Below are 24225 nucleotides of genomic sequence, written 5' to 3'. Positions count from 1 at the left end.
ACATGCCAATCAGTGGTTTTATGTTACTTCCCTTTCTCCCTTTCCCTTCTCCAATATTTTCAGTTGTGCTATTTCTAATTTAGAAAAATGTGCAATATTTACAGGCTATTCTTCCAACTTTGTTCCCGTCTTTGTTCCAATCTTAGACCTCGAGTTAAATATAGTCAGTGCTCATCAGCAGCAGTTTTGTTGCTATTTCCTCAATCATCTCCTAGTGGGATGCAGTTCATCATCTAGCAGACTACTTGGGATGAGATTATGATTACATATACTCTGATTTCTTGCATGTTTCAAACTCTTTGCCTATAATCTTGATATTTAACAGACAGTGGGGCTAGATAACACAGGCTTGTTTTTAAAAGTGGGAATGGAAACATTTCAAGCAATCAACAACCAAAGATTAATTAAGTAAATAAGTTATGCTCCGTTAAATAATGGAACCCCGGTCCACCCAGCCAGCTTACATGCTACCACTTCTGTGGAAAAGTAGGAAACGATAAATAAACCTGGAATGGCCAGATTTGTTTTTAAAGTACAAGGGTGCTGTAAGTGTGGGTATGATGTATGCTTAGCAAAAAGCAGGTCAGAGATACATTCAAAAATTAGCAGTGATTTTCTCTGATTGGTAGAATTACTGGTGATTTTTAGATCCTTCTTTGTGCTTTTTTTTTTTAATTGTTCCAGTTGTACCACTTGTGGGATTGGAGAGAATACCTTTTTTTTTTTTTTTAAAGCAAGGCAAAGTTCTAAAGTTTTTAAGGTTTATTTTTAATGTGTTGGTTTTAATCGATACCACAAGCCACGGGATACCAAAGAAAGGGCAGCATGATCTAATTAGCAAGCTCAGGACAGTCTAGACGGGTCTCAGGGCTCTGCCTGTGCTAGGTACTTAATCAGTGTTGGCTGGTGATTAAGAAAACTAAAATCAGTTGGTTCTGAGCAGAGCCATTTGGGGCAGTAGTCTTAATGTGTCTGAGTCAAGCCCCTGCCTCCCAGGATTGTGAGGAGGATGAAATGAAGTGGGATATATGTAACATTCTCAGTCTGCTGTCTGGCATATCGTTCTCCTATCACTTCATCTAGGAGGGAAATATAGATTATTAGTACCTTGTTCTCCATAACTAATGGGGATGTATTCAGATTTACTTACTCTGAAGAATATCAAAACAAAATGGACAGATATATATATATATTTTAAAAAAAAAAAGTTCAAGGCAGCCAATGAGAGTGTTACAGAGAAACTCAGGAAGAGAAAGCTCAGAGAGCATACATAGAGCAAAAAGCAAGCTAGAAACTCCTTAGAAATCATTAGAAATTGCAGTAGTTAGGGCTTTTAAGTAAGAGTGGAGGAAATCTGTGTCCCTAAATCATAACCGTGTTGTTATAATAAAAGAAGTAAATGGAGTATACACCTGCTTTGTTAAGTAATCATTACAGGATAGTGAACTCATCACAGGTCTTCCAACCGCTTCCCCCAGTGGAGCTGACCAAGAACAGCACCCCAGAGCAACTGAGTCAGAATCCGAATGTGAAATGCCAGGCCTAAAAGCTTCTTTAAAACATCTCTTTAAGTGATTATGATGATTATTAGCTGGGTTTAGGAGCCACTGGCCTATATACATGGGACCACCCTCCATTCCATCTACCAGGACAGTCCCAGAGTAAATATTATAGGAGTCCCCTTCTGGTACAAAAATCTCTCAAGAGGTAAACGTTATGTGCTCTCCTACCTGGACCTCAGCCTCTTGAAGGCACTCTTGGTGAAGGCGGATTCACCCCTATAGGGATGGCCTTGTCCTGTAAGACATTGGAAGCATGTAAGAAGATAAGATTTAGAGAAAAAAAACACCCCTTGAACTTAAATTCACATTACTATGCTGACCAACAGCAGATTCTCCCTGAGAGTGGAAATTGATGAGTGAAGAAGACAAAGGCATATACTTTAGTGGGAAAGGAGAATGGAAAACCTGAGCATATCAAAGACAATTCCTTCTGCTGCTTCATCATTTGGTCCAAGTCAATCAAGAAAGTCAGAAATAAATAAGGATTTGACTTTATTGGATGGTTATTTAAGAGCTTTTACTCATTTCTCCTTTACCTATTTTTGGTCCCCAGTTTCTAGAAGAGTCAAAATAAGAAAAATCATCTGACCGTGATGTAACATTGCATTTCAACTGCTGAAAAACCAATCAATACTCCCCGTTGGGTTAATGTGTCATCCAATTTTGAGGGTTGTTATCTTGTTCTGGTTTAATCCTGATCTGTTCTTTGTAAATAAGGACATGCAAAGTTAAAGGTAGAAACTTGAGTGTTCCTAAAAGCGTTCACATTATAAAAATCTAAGAGAAAATATTTTAGGTCACAATCCTCAGTACACTGAGTACACTCCGTGCTCTCCAGCATCCCCCATTATCTCTGCCATCACATCCCTGGGATAGCCACCTCCCTTCAGCCCCAGACAGCTCACCTTGCCCATACACTGTGGATATTTTCATCCTTCCTGTCTTGGCTTCTCCTATTTCTAATAGGTGCCTTTTCCATAGGGAGGATTTTTAGTTACTTGACTCCTCAATTAATATTCAAGTTACCCAAGTTACACATTTAAAAACCTGGGTTTCGTTGCTTTCAGTTCAAACTACAACTCTATTTATAAAACTAGTAAAATAAGAAAATCATTTTCAAGTGTTTTTCTAAGTTTCCAGAAACTCCAGTTGACAGATTAAACTGCTCAAATAACCAGTTTCATCTACACATTTAATAAATTAAATCTTAATTTTAAACTGCATTTATAAAAGTAATGTACTCAAATTTATTTTTACGTGCTTCCAATGTCTTAGAGGACAAATTTACAACCATAACAAGCAAAAACTTCCCTAGCTACACTGTGGTGAGCATAGCATAATGTACAGAGACTTTGACTCACTACATCTTACATCTGAAACTAATGTTACATCTGAAACTATACTCAAATTAAAAAATTAAAAATAAAGAAAAAAAATTCCCAGCATTTAAGCTCTCTTATTGCAACTGTAATCAAATAAATGTTAAAAAAAAATCAGAGTCCTCTAAAGCATTCCAGTTCTGTTGTTTATAAACTGAATCAACATCTTATACCTTTCAACTTAGAATCTCAAGATTACAATGTTACCCATTTTATATTGAAATCACAAAGGCAATCTTTTAGGGTCAGAATTTGTTACATTCTCTTGAAATAGCAAACATACTGGTCCTTTTTAGAGAAGCTTAATTTGGGTAGATGGAATTCAGCAACCCCCTAGCCTAGGCTGGATTCAACTAATCTCTTTACTGCCTGATTGAACTCTGCATTCCTTTCATATTCTTTGTGTCCAGCTCTGTTCCCAAAAGCCCCCAACTGTCTCAAAACCATCAGCCTTTCTTTATTTAGTTCAAAATTTGACCAAATCATAGATTCTCCTTCAGGTTGATGTGTTAAGCCTAAAAATCCCTTTGAAATGCACATATACTAACTTGGATAGAAATCATACCACTGTTTTCATCCTTCCCACCACCACCAACCACACACACAATGGCTCAGATTACTCAAGGAGGGGCACAATGAGGAAGAGGCTATTATGCAATGCACTTCAATGTCTCCTAAAAACATTTTTTGTTGATATTTGTTTAGAATGCCCTGTGGAAAGAACACAGGCCTTTTTGTAAGCAGTTTTTGAAAGGCTTGTCTCCAAGGCGGTTACAAACTCAAGACATTGCTAGGAGAAAGTCTGTTGTAGACCGTTAGAGCTGGAAGGGGTCTGATGGGTCACTGGGTCCAACCCCACGCTGTACAAAAAAGAAAACTGAGCTCTGAAGAGAGGGGACAAAGGAGGGAGAAATGCCTTTACTGAATATCTTCTATGTTCCGGGCACTGTGCAAGTTAACCTTCAATTATGATGCATAGAGTGGCCCTTAACAATCCTTTCCCACTCACTTTCCCCCTCGGACAGAAGCAGCGCTGCCATGCTCCTCAAGTTCACCCATCTCCCGGCCCTGCATCCTTAACACATAGCTCGGCCTTCCCTTCCATTCAGTCAGTGGAAGTAATCTTCCATTTGCAATTTTGAATTTCTAACCCAGCCTCACATGTACCCAAATAACTTGTGATCAGAAGCCAAATTTTGATGGACTGAGAGGTAAAAAAAGAGATGAATAACTAGGGACTCTCCCCAGAAGTTTGGAGAAGGGAAGGAGTGAGACTGGACAGAGCTGCGGTATGGGGACAGGGCCAAGGGGAGACTGGAGAATGGAGAGAGGAGAGCATATTCACAGGGAGATAGGAAGAGGGTGAGCATGTAGGGTGTGCAGGAAATGATGGACAGAGCAGGAGCCCAGAGAAGGGGGATGGGGGCATAGGTTGAATTATTAATTGGAGGAAGGAAGGATATTCGTTCTCCAAAGCAGGAGGAAAGAAGAGGGGATGGCCATACATACTGTTAAGGATGTTAATGCGAAACAGTTCAGACAATTGCCCAAGGGTATGGGTTAAGTGGGGATGAAGGCTAAGCCAGGCCAGGGATACAGACTGGGTGGACATGGAAGAATCTAAGCTCTGGACATCTCCATGAACTAACTAATGCGAGTGAGGGCATGAATGAGCTAGAAGGACACTGGAGTTTGAGATTTGGGGTTGGGGCAGTCCCAAGTGATGACACAGCAGGGCAGGACTACTGAAAGGCCAGCATGCCAGAGGAGAGGCCAAGTAAATAACACTGGGCTTCAAGCCAAGGGTAGAATGGTAGCCAGGCAACAGCTTTGGAGAGCAAGGGAGACACTGATTCCCAACTCCCAGCCTGAGGGGCAGAAGAGAGGGCAGGAGAGAGCGAGCCCCCTGCCTTTGAGCAGGATAAAAGGGAAGCAGGGAGCTCAGAAGAGACTGTTGCAGTTGATGGCAGAAAACAGAAAAACATTTAGTAGAAATGTTAAGGGTATAGGGATTCTGCTTATCACGGAACAGAGTTTCAGAGGGCATGGTAGAAAGGTGAAGGGAGAGAGGAAGGGGGGAGAGAAAGAAAGCATTCTGGCATGATCTAAATAACAGGATAAAAACTAAGGAGATCTGTGTCCAAGGCGGCAGCTAAGCATGACAGGAACAGGAAGCAGAGAGACCTTGGGCCTCAGCTTAATAGCCACGTGATCTGAGGTGAGGTACTTGCTCTCTCTGTGCCTCAGTTTCATCATTGTAAGTGAGGATAATGCTCGCACATACCTCATAAGTTCGTTGCTATGAGAAATACATTAATACACGTACTTAGAAAATTGATCAGCGGGCACCTGGGTGGCTCAGATGGTTAAGCATCTGCCTTCGGCTCAGGTCATGATCCCAGGGTCCTGGGATTGAGTCCCGCATCGGGCTCCCTGCTCCCTGGGAGCCTGCTTCTCCCTCTGCCTCTCTCTCTCTGTCTCTCATGAATAAATAAATAAAATCTTTAAAAAAAAAAAAGAAAATTGATCAGCATATAGTTACAGAAAAAGCATTAGCTTTAGAAGGAAAGATTCCTACTCCACACTTGCCCTCAAGTGACAGACCTCTGGGTATACCAAACCCTGAATAACACATCTCTGCTTCCTACCACTTACATGAAGCAAAAACCCAGCATGCAAAAAAAAAAAGTCTGTCAGAGTCGCTGATAAGTTTCAAATTCTTACAAACCTATCTATGATAATTAATCATTATCTGTCTTTTTTTTTTGAGATTTATTTATTTATTTGAGAGAGAGAGAGAGAGGAAGGAGGGCAGAGGGAGAGAATCCCAAGCAGACTCCCGGCTGAGCATGGAGCCCAATGCAGGGCTCCATCCCACAACCATGAAATCATGACCTGAGCTGAAATCAGAGGCCTAACCAACTGAGCTACCCAGGCGCCCCTTATCTGTCCCTTGAAAGGAAGAAGAGATGAAAACATTGCTTAAGGACACTAAGAATCTAGAATTATAAATGTCTAAGATGGAGAGTCAATAGTCATCTAGTATATAACTCAACAACAACAACAAAATTAAGTAACCCCTGTTAAAAAATGGGCAAAGGACTTGGATAGACATGTTTCCAAAGATGATATACAAACGGCCATAAGCAAATGAAAAGATGCTCCACATCAGTAATCATCCGAGAAATGCAAATCACAATCACAAGGGGTTACAGCCTCCTGCCCATTAAGCTGGCTCCTCCTAACATAACAAAAACAGGAAGTGGTGGTAGTGAGGGTGCAGAGAAACTGGAACTCGCCTGCGCTGCCTGTGGGAACGTAACCTGGCGCAGCCACGGGGAGGAAAGGTAGGGTGGTTCCTCAAAAAATTAAGAAGAGACCTACCATATGATCCAGCAATCCTACTTTTTTTTTTTAAGATTTTACTTATTTCACAGAGACACAGCGAGAGCGGGAACACAAGCAGGGGGAGTGGGAGAGGGAGAAGCAGGCTTCCCATGGAGCAGGGAGCCCGACACAGGGCTCGATCCCAGGACCCTGGGATCACGACCTGAGCCGAAGGAAGACGCTTAACCAACTGAGCCACCCAGGCATCCCAGGGAGTTGTTGTTTAATGGGTATAGTTTCAGTTTTGCCAGATGAAAAATCTGTTTCACAATGATGTAAATATACTTAACACTACGGAACTGCACACTTAAAAATGGTTATGATGGTACATTTTATGGTTTTTTACCACAATAAAAAAAAAAATGGGGAAAAAAAAGTCATCTAGTATCTCCCCTCTCCCCACCCCGCTTTACTAAATGAATAAAATGAAGCCCAGAGAAGGGACCCGAATCATCCACAGTCACAAAGCTCACGGAGCAGAATAAGGACCAGAACCCAGGACTCTGACACCAGCTGTGAGGTCCCTGCTGTTCCACTGTGCCCTCCATGCGAGGTGCTGAGGTAGTGGAAAGATGGCATACTTGATTTATTAGTAGTGACAGTGACATTCCACTGAACCTGAAAAGGATAAAGATTCTACTCGGTGCATATAAATGCTCATCTGCCTGTGCCCTTTCTCCAAATCTCATCACGATTATTCAAACCAGCAGGTCTGAGACGCCACGCTGGAAATCTTAAGATATTCACAGCTTCTCTCACCAGTCTGCGGCAGACCCAAAAGCCGATGAGAGCAGCTTTTCGGTTCCTGGGCTGTCCCCCTGTAATTTAGAAGTCCAGACAGTTACTCTGGAAAACAGGAAGAAAAACTCAGGGGTCCACTTAAAAACAAGCTCAGTGTGGGGTCTCCAATGTCGTGGAGGGAAGCTACTAGTTAGAACGTGCTACTTTGAAATGGGGTCACTCACTCCTGTCTGGACTCAGAGAGGAAGTCTTTTGCCCATTTAGGAGTTTTCCTTTAGCTCTTTATCCCAAATTCCATAAAGGAGACAACAGGAAAAGCTGGTTCCAGCTCCAGAAGCAGAGATGAAAACCAGAGCTTTCTCTCTCTCTCTCTTTTTTTTTAAGGGTGATGTCAATAGGTTGCCTTCTGTTTAATATCAGAAATTTCTGTTGTTTCCATGGAAACAATGAGTATGGCTGAGAATCTCCATAGGGCGTGGCTTGGTGATTCCCGAAATCTCTGAAGGTTTAAAAGCGATCAGAGCTGAAGGCAAAGACCTCCCTCCCCTTTGCTCCTCTGGTCTCCTTGACACACAAACATCTCATACATACAACACCCCTCTGAGCTCTGAAGGTGTTAGGAAAATCGTTCTTGCATCAGTATATCCCGTGATGAAGAACTAAATAAAACACTTTGGCAAGGACATTTCTAAAGATCTTTCCACTGCAGAAATATTTTCGTTTTGTTTTGTTTTTTTTGTTTTGTTTTGTTTTCAGCAACCTACCAGAGGCTGAACCAGGATGCCTATAAAAAGCCTTCTGTTTTCCCCTAAGCCCTCTTAATGAATTGTCGGGGAGGATGGAATAAGATGGGGGTCCGAGAGCCGGAGCCCATGCCAGATGCCGGGGCTGCCAGCCTGGCTCCGCGCACTGGTGGTGGCGCTGAACGGCCCGCTCCCCCGCTCCTCGAATTGCTGTGGTCTCTGCCCGTGCTCCTTAAGGCAGTTGGCTGCGCTCCTGGCTTGTCTCGCCCGTGTCTGCTAGTTATCGAACAAAGGGTGGAATTACTCCCATGCCCAACTTCCCAGATGCCACAAGCACGGAGCCAAGGATCAGCTGAGAGAGAAGGGAGAACTGAGCTGAGAAGCACCAATGACAAGACTCGGTCACGGCTGAGCAGTGATCATTCCTGCCACAAGACATACCTGTCGTGTAACAGCCAATGAGTCATTCAGGAAGCATCACGTGCCTCCCATTTAGAGCTGACCCTGGGCAGCAAGGACTTTCTTGAGATGGCGCCAAGCCTGAAAGCGGGGAGAAGAGGCTGGGTCCTCTGCAGCACCTCCCCCTGTTGCTCAGACAGGAGAAGTCAGGAGGCAGGCAGGCTTTGCTGCCTCTAGGTGTGCCCCCTCCTCCCCCTCTTTCCTCCACTACATGTATTTTCCCCCAAATCCAAGGACAGTCTTCACAGCCTGAAATTCCAGAGGAGCTGGCCTCCTGGTCAGACCTTCCTCCTGAAGTGAAGGCTGGTGTAGTGCTTTCTCTAAGCTGAATGATGTCCCGCTCTTGGTTCATGGCTAGCTTTTACAAACCAAAAGGACCCTCAGAGTCGGTGTGCATACAGCCCCTGGAAACAGAAACAAATTTCTTACAACCACCCAAATGCCCAGGGGCCATTAGATTATGGAGACGACTCTAGCCTCTAGCTGTTCTGCCTTCAGGAGCTAATTCCAGAAAATTTAAAAGACAATTCCTAACCACCATGTCCCAGGAAACCAGGATACACTATCCAAAGAAGGCTATCAAAATATGGACCCCAGAGAGCAACCAGATCTCAGGCTTAAGGAGCATAGGGGCATTAGAGGAAGGAAAGGACCAAGATTATTCCAAGTTAGCACAGAAAAAGCCAAAACTATTGACGGGGGAATGGGAGAGGCAGAAAATGGGTAGATGTTTTGACGGATACAGGGAGGAAATATGTTTTTAAGGGCTAGAGAGAGAACACATACAACACTGAGTGAGGGTATTGAATTTTTTTCCTGACTGCTCCTTTGGAAGGCAGGGAAAGGAATTGCATCCATAAATACGTCATCCTCTATAAAGATGAGGTTGAAAGAAACAAACCTGGTCACTGCATCAAGACATTTCTTTTTTATAAAGCTGTATAATGGCTCGTGTAAGTAAGGAGAAGCCGCGTAGCATTACAATCAGTACTGACTTGGGTATCTTCTCCTCTGTGCAGTATTTATGAACCAAATCTGGGAGTCAGGGACATGGGGAGGGGAGGCAACTGCCACTTACAGAGCATCCACTCTTCTCTAGGTACTGGGCTGGGGGCTCTATATTCAGGACCTTTGAACTCCAGTCCCTTATAAGTAGCCATCTCCACAACATCCCCACGTGGATGGCTAAAAGCATCTCAAACTCATCCCAAACTGAGTTTCAGATCTTCCCCCCAACTCCTATTCCACCCACAGTCTTTCCCAATCCAGCTGACCGCAGCTCCATTCCTCCAGATGCCAAGCCCAAAGCCTTGGAGTCATACTTAACGCTTCTATTGTTCTCTTACTCCATTCCCAACCTGTTAAGAAATTCTCTTGGCTCTACCTTCAAAATGTAATCCAGAATATCTCTCCTTTACCCCACCTCTAGTGCCACCAGCCTGGTGCAGGTCCCTTCATGTCTTGCTCAGATTCGTGCAATAGTCTCCTCGCTTCTACCCCCACCCCTTTACAATCTATTTTCATTATAAAAGGCAGACTTTTTTTTTTTTTAATATGTGAATCAAGTCATGTCGCCCCACTGCTCAAAATCGGCCAAAAGCTTCCTACTCTACTTGGAGTAGAGCAGAGCCAAGGTGAGGGCAAGTATACTGCTCCTACAATGGGCCTAGAATAAGGGTGTGAAGTAATATTACAAGGAATGAGGAAATGGGACCAAGAATTCAATCTACCACCCAGGATTATATTAGGTAGAACATTACAATATTGCCATCTTTTAAGTACAAAACGGTCGAATACTGACCATCCCATATGGCTCAATATAATTCCAGCAGCAGAACTAGGACTTAAACAAGGCTTTTTGTCCAAAGCTACTAGAACTCCCTGGAAAGCCCCACAAACAGGTAACACACCACAACATGCAGATTTGTTAAGCACATAGGAAATGAAAACCATGGGGCACCTGGATGGCTCAGTTGGTTAAGCGTCTGCCTTTGGCTCAGGTCATGATCTCAGGATTCTGGGATTGAGCCCCGCATCAGGCTATCTGCTCAGCAGGGAGCTTGCTTCTCCCTATCCCTCTGTGCTTTCTCTCTCTCTCAAATAAACAAATAAATCTTAAAAAAAAAAAAAAGGAAATGAAAACCATTTGTGATTGGCTCTGAAATAGCAGCGTGGTTCCCCTTAAGTAGAGTCATGCTCCATTGGAATCAAGCCACTCAATAGAGTTTAAGAATTATGTGAAAATAAACCTTCAAATCTGAGTCCCATTAATATTTTCCCTGGAGAGTCAGAGGTGTGGTGCTCCCACAGGATGACTACTTTAAGTAGTGTTAATTACATTTGAGACCTTGTTATAATTGTCCCTGTGGAGTAGACGTCTCCTGCGGAATCACACCAACAGTACATCTTAATAAAAATTTCCTAGTTTGTTATCCTCTCTTCCCCTTTTCACCCAGTACACATATCTACCCATGAACCTGCTTTCTCGGCGTCTGCCTTTGTTCACCCACCTCTCCTCGGAATATGTGTCACCTAACTGACTAATCATCTTTCCCACCCCACGCCCATCCTAATGCAGGCTGGCTTAGTCGTCCTGCTCTGCTTCCCCATAACACTCTGTACATACATACCTGTAACACAGGACTCAATGCACTGTTACAAAAACATGTAAGCATACATCTCTTTCCACCTTGGATTGTGAGCTCGTTGAGTGAAGGGACTGTTTTATTTATATTTGCATCTCTAATACCCAGCGCCGTGCTTGGCAAATAGTAGGGGCTAAGAAATATTTAACAAAGGAAAGGGAGAGTATTAGAGTAGGCTAAACTCAAGTCCAGTAACAAAACCCAGTTTATGCAAAGACTCATGCAGTCTGCAACAGATGTGCGTGGGTGGGTAGCTCTCCTCCAGAAGGTAACTCAGAGATGCAGCCTTCTTCCAACTTGTGACATCTCCATCTCCAGCATGTGGTCTCTAAGGGCCTTGCAAACAGGAAACGGGGTATGGGAAAGGCACGGGAGATACTATCGTGGCCCAAAGTGACACTGATGACTTCTGCCCCCATTCCATTGGCCAAAACTAGTGACCTGGCACCACTTAGTCACAAGGAGGGGCTGGTCAGGCAAGAACTCACACAATGGGAAGAGAGCACAGTCTTTTTGGTATTCAGCTAGCTGTCTCTGCCACAGGGAGAAGGAAAGAAGGGAGGGAGGGAAAAAGGAAGGAAGAAATTACTCAGTGCCTAAATACATAAGCACTACCTTTCAAGCCCTGTTGAGGATGCTGTTCAAATTTCCTGCCAATTGGATCCTTAAAACCAGACGTAGAAGGCAGTTGAACAATAAGCTCAGACAGAACACACTAAAAATGAAAAATCAAACTAAGAAAAAACCCATGGCTGTTTCATGCTTAAGCATAGTTAACAGGATAGCAAGTTTCAGGAGTAGAGGACGAGGGTGTGTGTATGTCTGTGTGAGTTCTGTATCTCAACCTGGGAGAGGGAAGGAGAACAGAATGTTGGGAGGCTTATGGGGTCCATGGAGCAGCATTACCAAGGGATTGTACCTACTCTGAAAAAGACTTAGTCTTCAGTGTGGAAAGTAAACCAAGGAATTCGGAGGACATGAACAGGTAATGAATGAGAGAATCATACTCATCAGGATTTGGGAGTGGGTGATGAGGAGGAGGCTGCTACCCATGGGTAAAGCAACTATTTTCCAGGAGGCTGTAGGTAAGAGAAGGTCTGGTGTCAAGGAGGGGTAAGAACGTCTGTGGTGGAGACCGATAGCTGTTCACCACAATCCATTCCCTCTTCTTCCTGACATGCAGCCTCCCTTGCAGCTTGGTATGACCATGGCAATGGAATACAGAAATGACCCATCAGACCTGGCCTATAAAATCCTCCTATGTGCACTCCTCCATGCCTTTTTGTCTTCTTCCAGCTGGATGCAAATGGCAATGATGTTTTGCTGAAGCCACAGATGTTGTCCTCATCCTGGAATACCTTCACTGATACAGTCTAGAGGTGGAATCTTTGTCTGCTGGCGTGGTTACACAAGGATGGCCAGCAGACATGTTCCTTGCTATGTAGGAAAGCCTATGCCCTCTGTGGTAGGAGAGAATGAGACCAACACACAAGGAGTAAAGATAGACAGAAGGGGGAGAGAAAGTCCCAGCTGGTTTGAGTTTCTTTCCAGTTTTTGAAACAGTGACTCCTAAAGCTTTCCTTTGAGCTGCTCTGGTAACTTTCCCAACTACAGGAATCAATTAACTTCCTTTTCCTTTCTCTCTTTATGTCTGCATTCACAGAGAAAAATCAAGAGAAGCCTACTCCCAACTCTGCGCCCTCCGCCACCCATACGAGACAATGGTGAAGGCCCCATGGTTGAATGTGGGGTACACCGTAGTGTTCTGTCATCACTCTTAAATTGAGTTTCCTCCACAGGTCTATTGGCCTGCTTCAGAACAAAACAGTGAGAATGTTCCAGTGAGCTCTCAGGAGAAGACGCCCCTCCGCTCCCCCTGGGTCAGACTAAGGTGGAATGAACTGTCAGTAAAGGTCATGAGTGCACAGTTCATCCATTAGTACTTTTTATTGGGATACTTTTACCACATCTTCTGTGCACATAAAATCTCTACTGAGAAACATTTCAAGGCTGAAAGATTGGCCTTATTTGCCGCTCACGTCACACCAGTTTAACCAAATACCAACTCTAGTACCTGATGACATATACCATCTCATTTAATGTTCGAAACTGCCCTGTAAGGAAGGTGTCATTATTCTGTACTGTGGTAAAATATACATAATGTAAAATTTACTGTGTTAATGCTTTTTAAGTGTACAGTTCAGTGACATTAGTATCTTCACATTGTTGTGCGACCATCACCACCACTCATCACCATCATCCCAAACTGAAGCTCTGTACCCAATAAACATAATTCCCGGAACACCTGAGTGGCTCAGTCAGTTAAATGTCTGACTCTTGATTTTGGCTCAGGTCATGATCTCAAGGTCGTGAGATCAAGCCCCACAATAGGCTCCACGCTGAGTGAGCAGTCTGCTTGAGATTCTCTCTCTCCCTCCTTCTGCCCCTCCCCCAACCCCCTGCTCATGCGCACTTGCATGCTCTCTCAAAAAAAACCCAAAAAAAACAAAACCCCCAAACCCCAAAACTAAACAAAAACAAACAAACAAATAAAAAAAAACAAACCAATTAACTCCCCATTTCCATCTTCCCCCACTCCTGGGTGCTGGTAACCACCATCCTACTTTCTGTCTCTATGAATTTGCCTATTCTAGGTACCTCATGGAATAGAATCACACAGCATTTGTGTTGCTTCCCCCTTTTGACTATCGTAAGTAATGCTGCTATAAACGCTGGTGTACACGTAGGTGCTTGAGTCCCCGCTTTCAATTCCTTGGAGTATATCCTGAGAAATGGAATTGCTGGATCACGTGGTAATTTTATTTTAAAATTTTTTAAGAAATCACTGTCTTCCACAGCAGCTATACCATTTTACACTCCCACCAGCAATGTACAAGGGTTCCAATTTCTTCCCCATCCTCGGAAGGTATTATTTTTCATCTCCATATTACAGTCAAGGAAACAGACCTGGCAAAGTGGTAACTTTCTCACAATTACACATCTACTAAGTAGTAGATCCCACATGAGAAGCTGAGATTCTTCGAGTCCATTATGCTTCCCTGGCCCCACAGCTGCCTCAGACACAGAACAGCAAATATAGAAGTCCACTGAAACCTAAAGCAAGCAGACCCATCTCTGGAAAAGGATGTTTCTAGGAGTTACCACCTCAGCTGTTCTTTTAATAATGACACCTCCATGTACTGCAGCTGAGACTTCCTGGAATAGAAGTGTGTGTGCTTCATTGATAAAAACCAATCCTATTAACTTAGCAAATTTTCATTCCTTCACTCAGCTGCTGTACACTCATTCATTCAATGAGTATTTGTTGGGTCCATATTCGGTGCCAAGTATGTTTTTAAGGGGTGTGAACAGCTGTGTCAAGTTTCTTGCTCTCATGGAACTCAAATTCTAGAGAAGGAGACAGGCAGTGCGCAGAAAAAAGATATAATCTGGACCATTTCTGGGTTGTAAGTGTACTAAAGGTGATCAACAGGGTGACGGGATAGAGTAACCACGGACAGGGGAGGTGACTTTGGATAGCATGGGGCCTCTCTGGAAAAGATGACATGTAAGCTGAAACGTAAATTTGAGAAGGTACCAGCCATGTGAAATCTGGTGTAAAACATGTGGGCATGTGGAGTAGCAAATGCAAAGGCCCTGAGGTTAAAAAAAAAAAAAAGGCATGTTCTAAGAAAATCAGAATGTTAGTCTGATGGACCATGGAGACAGAGCTTGGAGAGTAGAGGAAAATGTAGTTAGATACCAGGTCTCCTGGTATAGGAGACCAGCACCAGATCAGATGGGTCTTATAATAATGAGAGCCCATGTTTATTGAGCACTAACTATATTTCAGATACTATTCAAGCAATTTATGTGTATTAGTCATTTATGATCACAACAATCTCATAACTAAATACTATCATTAGCCTCACTTTGCAGATGAGGAAACTGGCCCAGAGAGATTATGCAACTTTCCCAAGAAGATCCAACTTGGGAAAGAAGCCAGAGATAGAGCTTAGATTTAAAACCAGGCAACCTTGTTCTAGTGTCTGAGGTCATAACCATTCTGCTATATGGCCATCCTGTGATCAGTGGTTTGGATGTTATTCTAAGAACAAGATATAATTGAAGGGCTATAAGCAGAGGGGTGTCAGGACCAGTTTTATATTTTGAGGTGATCATACTGGTGACTGCATGGAGCAAAATGGGAGGCAAAGAGACAAGTTGGAGGGTGTTATGAAGGTCTAGGTAAGAGATAATGATGGCGTGATGGTGTGGATGAAGGAGGCAGTGATGAGGAGGGACAAAAATAGACATCTTTGGAAGACTTTTTCAAAGTAGAGCTGTAGGGGCTTGGTAATGATTTGGATGTAGAGGTGAAGGGAGGGGAGAAATTCAGGCTCACTTCCAGGTTTCTGACTTGAGCAACCTGCATGGAGATGTTTACTGAGTTGGGGAAGAAGAGGGTGTAGAGAGGATATGTATTTGGTATTTGAATGTCTAACATTCATTTCTCTAACAATGCCCCCATTTCTTGTTAGGAAACACCTCTTTCTTATGGGTGAGAGTCAAGCCAAGAGGTAGTGTAATTAGATATTCCATCCCTAGAATCTGAATCTTGAGCAGAAGAACAAAATTCAGTTCCTCCACGGGCAGCCTCCTACCAAAGTTTTCCTCTGGAATGCAGTTGTTGTGCTTCCTACTTCTCAAGTACAGGACTCCAGCCTTCCATCAATTCTTTGGGTCCCAAAGCCTTCCAGTACATTCTCTCTGCCTAAGTTAGCCAGTGCCAGTTCTTGTTGCTTGTAACCAAAGGAAGTACAGGGTGGAGATAGGGTGGGGGCAGAGTGCTCTGAACTACACTTTGGACAGGTCAAATTTGAGAGGTTTGTGAGATACGTCAAGGAGGCTGTTGCATATATGCACCTGGAGTTGAGGATTGAGGTCTGGGATGGGGAAAAACAAATTTGGGCATTATCAACATGTAGATGGCACAATGTCCCATGTCTTTTACTAAAAGCATCCTGGTTTTCTTTTGGGGAATTATTTCTCCTTCTTGGCTAGTAATCTTGATGTGGCTATTAATCAAAGAGGATGACCTCTTCTCGTTAAGTAGCAAGCAGGGATCTTAGGCCTGGACAGTCAGCATATGCCATCCACATGACCACAGTGATTGTTAAGAGATGCTCAAATGAAATAGGGCAATTCAGTAAGAATTAGCTAAAGAAATTTCGATGGAACAATCAGGAGCAAAGAGTTCTCTTTCTGGCATGATTGCTAAGCTGGTACAATGCAAACTTAGAGCTACCAGGACTTTTTTTTTTTTTTTACACCACCTTGGGGCCATAGCCTGATGAGAATGAGGTCAAGACAGCAGGAAACAGAGTCAAGTGACGAGGGAGAGAGGCAACATGCTGATGCAGCACTGATGCCCCTTTACTCTGTCACTCCTGAAAATAACTTCACAATCATGTGAATTGATAAATTCTCATTTTGTTTCAGATAGTTCTGTTGAGTTTCTGTTACTCACAGGCACGTGATTTCTAACAACAAATGGCATTTAAAGCCCTGTACCTGGATGAGATTACACAGGAGGAGAGCACAGATAGCAAGGAGGGCTGACCTTCAAGACATTGTAATATTAAAGATCAAATAGAAGAAGGGGAGCCAACATTTTGGTTAGATTATCTCTTGTCCCTGTTGACAAAAGGGACCAGAAAGGTAATGTAATTCATCATATTGCACAAAGAAAATCAGTTGGTAGAAATTGATTATTTTTTTAACTGGGTGATAGGTACATAGGGGGCCTTATAGTTGAAAATTCCCAAATTAAAAAATTCATTTATGATTTGGTATTGCTACATCATTCCTGCATCCAAAGGACAGCATCTCTTTGCTGGAGAGCTCTGTTGCAGCTGAGTCATGCCATCGAAGATAGCTATGGTTACCTGCCTTTCTTGGCACCCAACTTTCTGAGATGTGGAAATTCAGGGGGTTTGGCCGGGAAAAGACAGGCACATGTGGTCTCTTTGTAAATATGCATAAGTTCTCTGTGGTTTTACTGGTTGAGGACAGGGAGGATCTTGGACTCGGGCTCTGTTGGCCCCTGAATTCACTTTGGCTGAGACAGATTGGTGTCTGCCAACCCAGCTCCCCTCTTCCTAACAGGAGCCAGACCGGCATCTTTGTCTCCAAAGGGGACTGTCCCAGTTCCTATGTCAACAGCAGGCTCTGCACCCAACTGATAATTTAAGCAAACTGAACAGGGTTACAAGTGGTGGGATGATGCATTCCACCGAAGAGGGAGCTGAGACAACCACATGGAGGTTCTATAGTGGGACGCTAGTCTCAAGGAAGGGAGCAGAGAAATCATAGACATTCATGAATGGCAGGGACTGAAGAAATAGCCAACTAAGAGTCTGCAGTGAGGGAGAAAAGTCTGCCCTTTTAATGAGACAGGGAAGATACAGGGAAGCTCATCCTTTCGTAACACAGGAGAGAGAATGTGAATTTCAAGTCATCTTACTTGATGTGGAGAGACTCCATCCAGTTGTCCCATGACTTAAATACCTATCATTGACTCTGCAAATACAAGACCCACTGATAAACAGCCCAGTGAAGCACCTAAGTGCTCAGGCTCTGAAGCCTGACTGCTTGTGTTCATATCCTGGGTTCACCATTTGCTTCCTTAATGATTCGGTATCTCAGTTTCCTCACCTATAAAGTGAGGATGACAATTTGAACCTGGAAAACATGATGGTAAGTGAAAAAACCCAGACACAAAAGGACCGGTAATGTGTGCTTCCACTGAATATGAGATAGCTAGAATAAGCAAATCCATAGAGACAGAAAGTAGAATGGGGCTTAGCAGGGGCTAGAGGGGACAGAGAATAGAGAGTCAGTGCTTGATGGGTAGAGAGGTTTTGTTTGGGATGATGAAAAAGTTCTGGAGGTGGTTAGTGGTGACGGTTGCACAACACTGTGAATGTTCTTAATGTCACTGAATTGTACACTTAAAAATAGTTAAAATGAAGAAAGTGGTAACTATGGGAGGTGGTGGATATGTTAGTTCTATTGTAGTGATTATTTCACAATGTGTACGTATACCCAAATATCAAGTTGTAACCTTAAATATATACAATCTTTGTCAATTATGTCTCTAGAAAGCTGAAAAATGGTTAAAATGGTAATTTTTATGATACGTATATTTTACTACAACTTTTTAAAAAATAACACTGCTGCTGCAAACTTAACATTGAGCGAAGAAGTCACACAAGAGAATCAGTGCTGTACCGTGTCAATACATAAAATTCAAAAACAGGCAAACATCCTCATCAGTGGAATGTGGTCATCACTGAGAGTGGTGGAGGCTGGAAAGGGACTTCTGGGTGGGGGCTGGTCATGTTTTCTCTCTTTTTCTGGGGATGGGTGACCTGAGTGGTTGCCTTTGTGAGAATGATTGAGCTGTGCTTCATGTCTGTGCTTTTCTGTATGTATGCTAGACTTCAATAAAAAGGAACCCCCCCTCAAAATGAGGGTGACAATAATGTTACCTCAGAGGGCTATTTTGGTATTCAATAGGTGAAAGCCGATAATGCACCCAGAATAGTGCCTGGCATGTTGGGGATCCCTCCATTTTTAGCAGCCGTATATAAAACCAAAAATGCTTCTACCTCTAGAAAGCTTTCTTGATGTCCCCCTGCATTTGAGATGCCAACTATTCCCTCCTTGTCCACACCTCCTAGGCTTCAAGATACTTTGCATTTGCTCCTCCAGATCCCCCCCACACCCCTGCTCTCTGCTTCTGGGTCCTGACCCCCAGCGACATGCTCCCCCTTGCCCTCTGGCTTCCCTCAAGGCGTGTTGGGCTAGAGGGGCAGGAAATTGGAGGAAAGAGAGTGATGTCAATGTATTTGTTCCCTTGGTGCCCTCCCTCCCGAGGGCCATGTCCCTCGACCAAAGGGCTCAATCTCACGACCCTGAGATCATGACCGGAGCTGAAATCAAGAGTCGGATGCTTAACTGACTGAGCCACCAGGCACCCCAAAGACAGCAATCTTTTAAAAATGAGCTATTGTGGCGCCTGCGTGGCTCAGTTGGTTAAGCGACTGCCTTCAGCTCAGGTCATGATCCTAGAGTCCCGGGATCGAGTCCTGCATCAGGCTCCCTGCTCAGCAGGGAGTCTGCTTCTCCCTCTGACCCTCCTCCCTCTCATGCTCTCTGTCTCTCATTCTCTCTCTCGCAAATAAATAAAAATCTTAAAAAAAAATTAAAAAAAAATAAAAAAATAAAATAAATAAAATAAATAAATAAATAAAATGAGCTATTGTTACATTATTGTTTATATTATTTTTGATTGTCATTTTAATTTTACACATAATAATGTTGATGATAAAACAGGGCCGTAATAAACTTTACCAGCTATAATGGGTTGAACTGGGGTCCCCAAACAACATGTCCACTTAGAACCTCAGAATGTGACCTTATTTGGAAAATGGGCTTTTGCAGGTATGATAAAGATAAGGGTCCCTAGAGGAGATCATTCTGGATTTGGGTGGGCCTTACATCTAATGACAAGTGTCCTTATAAGAGACAGAAAAGAAGACAGAGACCCAGAAGGAAAGCTGCATGAAAAAGAAGGCAGAGGGGCGCCTGGGTGGCTCAGTTGGTTAGGCGACTGCCTTCGGCTCGGGTCATGATCCTGGAGTCCCAGGATCGAGTCCCGCATCGGGCTCCCTGCTCGGCAGGGAGTCTGCTTCTCCCTCTGACCCTCCCCCCCTCATTCTCTATCTCATTCTCTCTCTCAAATAAAAAATAAATGAAATCTTAAAAAAAAAAAAGAAAAAGAAGGCAGAGACTGGGGTTATGAAGCCCCAGACAAGGAATGCCGAGGGTTACCAGGAGGCAGCAAAAGCTAGAAGACAGGCATGGAGCAGATTCTCCCTTGGACTCTCCGGGGGAGCCTGGCCCTGCCAACGCCTTGACTTTGGACTTGTGGCCGTCAGACTGTGAGAGAATACACGTCTGTTGCTTGAAGCCCATCAACTTTGTGGTAATTCATTACGGCAACCCTAGGAAACAACAGACCAGCTGAATAACTTGCCAAAAGTTTAATTATAAGTCTGGCTCCCTTGGCTCTTGTTGACTCACATCCTTCATTTAGAGAATGTTGGTGGGTCACCATTGCTGTGGTTTATTTTGAAATACAGTGTTAAATGTCTATGGCTAATTAAATGCATAAGGTCCCACAGCAACTACCTTCCACAGGACTAGAGACTAGACCATTGCTTGAATTTTTTTTTAATCTTAGAAAGTCAAAGAGGTCCAGAGGTAAAACTGAAAAAACTGGACTTCTTTTTCAACTGAAAGGCAGAGTAGCAGAGAATCAGGAACAAGGGATGGGGTCAAATAGTCCCAGACAGGAACCCTTTAACTAAGTGGATAAACGAGGACAAATTAGTGAAACTCTCTAGGCTTCTCTTGTTCATTTATAAAGTAAGAATTACTGAACTCCCTGAAATATTATCAGCTAATTGAATGTAGGAGACATAGCCTTGACAAAGTCTTAGCATTTCAGGAAAGGGAGGTCAGAAGAGGATATTTATAGGGTTTGGGGGTCTGGGTTCAAGTGACTTCAAGGGAGTCTTTTCAAGGAAGGAATTGCCCAGAATTGGGCTAAAATCCTGACATTATAGGTTAGGATTGGTGAATACAGCGGGGTGAGGGTCTTAAAGCAAGTCTTGAAGGGTAAATGTGCTTTGAAGAGAACAAGAAATTTGCTCAGGGTGAACAGACTGTTATCTCAGATAAGTTATCTGTAGGAATTTCCTGAAGCAAACAGAGAACTTATTTATTGGTTTATACTCTTATCTTTCCCAGGCAAAGTTATCATGGAACAAATAACGAAGTCATATTGACACAGGGGGTCTCAGTTCTAAGTCCAAATAGCTATGTCATGTTGATGGTCATTGTCACAGTTCTCAAGGCAATGACATCCACTCTGGTGGGTTGCAGTAAGGAGTAAATGAGATCATGGGTCTACCATGCCCGCCACATCACAAGAACTAAATAAGCAATAACCTATTACTATTATTATTATTTATTATTATTACCCACTTTTATTTACTTGGAAAGAGAAGACAAATGTAGCTGGAAAGGTTTAACAGCCCTCAAGTTGTTTATTTCCTTTTATAAGAAGCAAAAAAAATGGCTTTTAGTTTTCTTATAATTCAGGAACTACCACAAAGCTGCTGAATTTGTTGACAGAATTTGCATTTATGGAAATAAGGGGACAAAAAGGAATAAAAAGTGAGGGTGCCTTTTCTGTGTTGTAATTCTAGCTGGCTTTATATCTGCATTCCCCCAAGGACTCTAGAGTAATCAGCTCTTCACGAGAGCTTACTCTTGAACATGCAGAGAGGTGTCCTAGATGGTGCAATACATGAGGGTGCAATGCTTTTTGAGACTCGGGGGTCTCTGCTCACTCACGATGCATAATGTCAGTTGATGATTAAACTTTGCTCGCAAGGGGAAACTACACCTCTTCTGCCTCTAAACATACAAAGCCCAGAGGAATCCCTGAGTGTTGGTACTGGCTATAGAATCTAGAGACCTCATCTGAGTCTCATCCTCAGGAACAGAAGATAACATGGCCAGATGCCTGTCTGACCCCAAAGACAGTGCTCACTAGTGCTCCCTCTGCTCCCTCCACTGAACCCTGGAGTAGTGTTCTAAAGAGAGGTGGGGACCACTCTGGTTCAGACTGATAACAGAAATGCTGATGTGAATGAGCAAAAATGCAATGCATAGACTGTGTTGTTGTTGTTTTTTTAAGATTTTATTTATCCATTTGACAGAGAGAGACACAGCGAGAGAGGGCACACAAGCAGTGGGGTGGGAGAGGGAGAAGCAGGCTTCCCGCAGCGCAGGGAGCCCGATGTGGGGCTCGATCCCAGAATTCTGGGATCATGACCTGAGCCGAAGGCAGACACTTAACGACTGAGCCACCCAGGCGCCCTAGACTGTGTTTTTAAAAACTAAAATGGCAGGGGCAGGTAGGTGGCACAGTCAGTTGAGCGGCTGACTCTTGGTTTTGGCTCAGGTGGTGGCCTCAGGGTCATGAGATACAGCCCTGCAATGAGCCCCTCATCAGGCTCCCTGCTGAGCATGAAGTCTGCTTGAGATTCTTCCCCCTCCTTCTGCCTTCCCCTCTGCTCCTCCCCTGCTCATGCACGTGCGCTCTCTGTCTCCCTCCTGCTCTAAAAGAAACATAATGATAATAATAAAAATGAAATGGCATATAATTTCCAAACCTGCTGTAGATTTAGGAACCAAGTAGTAGATGTACTTAGCTACTGACTAGATAAAATGATATATAATTAACATTTTTTATATTCTTAATCAGTCTGAACATTTGCCCTATACTGCTTTTGCATTATTAATTTACTCAATTTGTTAAAAGGGTTTCCTAAGCTGTGACTTCATTTCAGTTTTGAATTCCAAATATTGGTATATTCTGGCTTAATAATTGAGTGCCTACAGGTCAGGTTCCAGGGCCTTACTACTTAGATCTGCATCCCAGCCTACCATTTTCTGGCTGTGTATAAAAATATAAAGCACTAGATAAGTATAAGGGAATATCATTAACTAAATTCTATTTAGTCTAATTTTTATGCTAAATCGTATTGTTTTATGGGCCCCTGGGTGGCTCAGTTGGTTAAATGATCGACTCTTGATTTTGGCTCAGGTCGTGATGGATCTCAGGGTCATGATCTCAGGGTTTTGAATCCAGCCCTGCATTGGGCTTTGTGCTCAGCTTGGAGTCTGCTTGGCCCTCTCCTTCTGCTCCCCCTCCCCTCTCTCTCAAATAAATAAGTAAATAAATAAATCTTATTGTTTTCCTACAGTCTTTTACAAGTGTCTGTGCTCCTGCAGGTAGAATTCTGTGAGTTGGAACCAGACTATAAAGACATATTTGTTGGCATTCAGACCATCTACTATAGACAATATCTTCCCTTAGTTAAGCTAACAGCTATAAATTTTCAATTTGCCCCTGAGTCATGATTCAAGCATGACTCTATGAGTCAAGAAGTTAAAAATTATCTATTTCCCCTTCTTTGTGCAAATATCTCTGATGTAACCTAAGAAAAAACTTGCCTCCGTCTGGGTGTTTCTTGATATTTTAAGGGGGCTGTTTTAAGTGAAGAGGATGAAGGGAGATTATCTTCATAAAGAAAGAGCATGTGCATATAGCCCCTGAATACACACACACACACACACACACAAAACACAACACAAACTCTATGCTCCAACCAGAAAAGCACTTTCCTGCTAGCAGGTCCTTATTCATGCAGTCCCCTCCACCTGCAGTTCCTTTTCCTCCCACTTCTGCCTGTCTAGTCATACCTAGAATTCAGGGCTTTGTTAAAATCTCAGATTTTCAATGAGATGTATTGAGTGTTCTTTGCTCTATCAATAATCTTTCAGATAGATCCTCCCCTTCCAAAGATGATAAAACTGACAGATTAAATGATTTGTTCAGGTCACCTTTGTGGAATTTGCAGAAAAATTTAACACACATCCTTTTCCCCCTATGCCCCAGGTATATCTTCTCAAATCATTGTAGTCTGAACCAATTGACATCCCCCTCACCAGTCCAGTTCCCTGTCAACGCATACATATCACACGTTGCCATGCATTACAGAGTTCCTTGTGAATAGAGGCCTCCTTCCCCAGAGAATAGCTCCCATAGAACCGTGACCATTCTATCCTCCAAATCCCTCATAGCTTTTAGCGTCGTGTATGCATCCAGCTACAGTAAAGTTTTTTATTCGTTGAATCAGAACAGAATATCCCAAGGATATTTCCTACTACCTTCCCATGAATGAACTCAGTTTTGTATGATTCCACTTTGATTCTCCCCTAAGGAAGATCTTCTGGAAGTATCAAAACCACCATAAAGTAGATGCAAGAGATGGTGAAGATCCAAGGCCTACTGCTGCCTTCTGCTGGCTCTGCGATCATCAAATGCAAAGCTCTCTTTGGAAAGAACAAGGAATAATGGGCAATCCCTTCCAGACAGCTTTTGGGAATGAACTGTCCTTGACATACCCTGAGTTAACTGTGGTCTGAAGGCCCAAGGCCATTTGCAGCAGGATTTGAATAACTATCATTACTTCTGCCATTACCACCACCCAATAAAAACCATCACTGACTTGATGGAATTATCTTCTGTTGAGCAGTGCCACCGAACTCCAACGTGTGACAGAGCATATGGTCTTTGACAACAGCATTATTTATCAAAGGAGGA

General features: G+C 43.2%; 1 long non-coding RNA gene across 1 annotated transcript in view; it reads right to left on the bottom strand.

The window, feature by feature from the left end:
• Positions 1-24225, bottom strand: part of LOC123841063 (uncharacterized) — a 284524-nt gene that overhangs the window by 2207 nt on the left and 258092 nt on the right. The window contains exon 7 of the long non-coding RNA XR_010411398.1: positions 1731-1797. This is a non-coding gene — a long non-coding RNA (uncharacterized LOC123841063). The remainder of the gene's footprint in view (positions 1-1730; positions 1798-24225) is intronic.

Source organism: Mirounga angustirostris, unplaced genomic scaffold, assembly GCF_029215605.1.
Source record: "Mirounga angustirostris isolate CCGP_5_RB_7025 unplaced genomic scaffold, mMirAng1.0.hap1 SCAF_5, whole genome shotgun sequence".
NCBI lineage: Eukaryota > Metazoa > Chordata > Mammalia > Carnivora > Phocidae > Mirounga > Mirounga angustirostris.
Note: the sequence above shows the minus strand (reverse complement) of the source record. Positions and strands in the feature narration are given on the sequence as shown.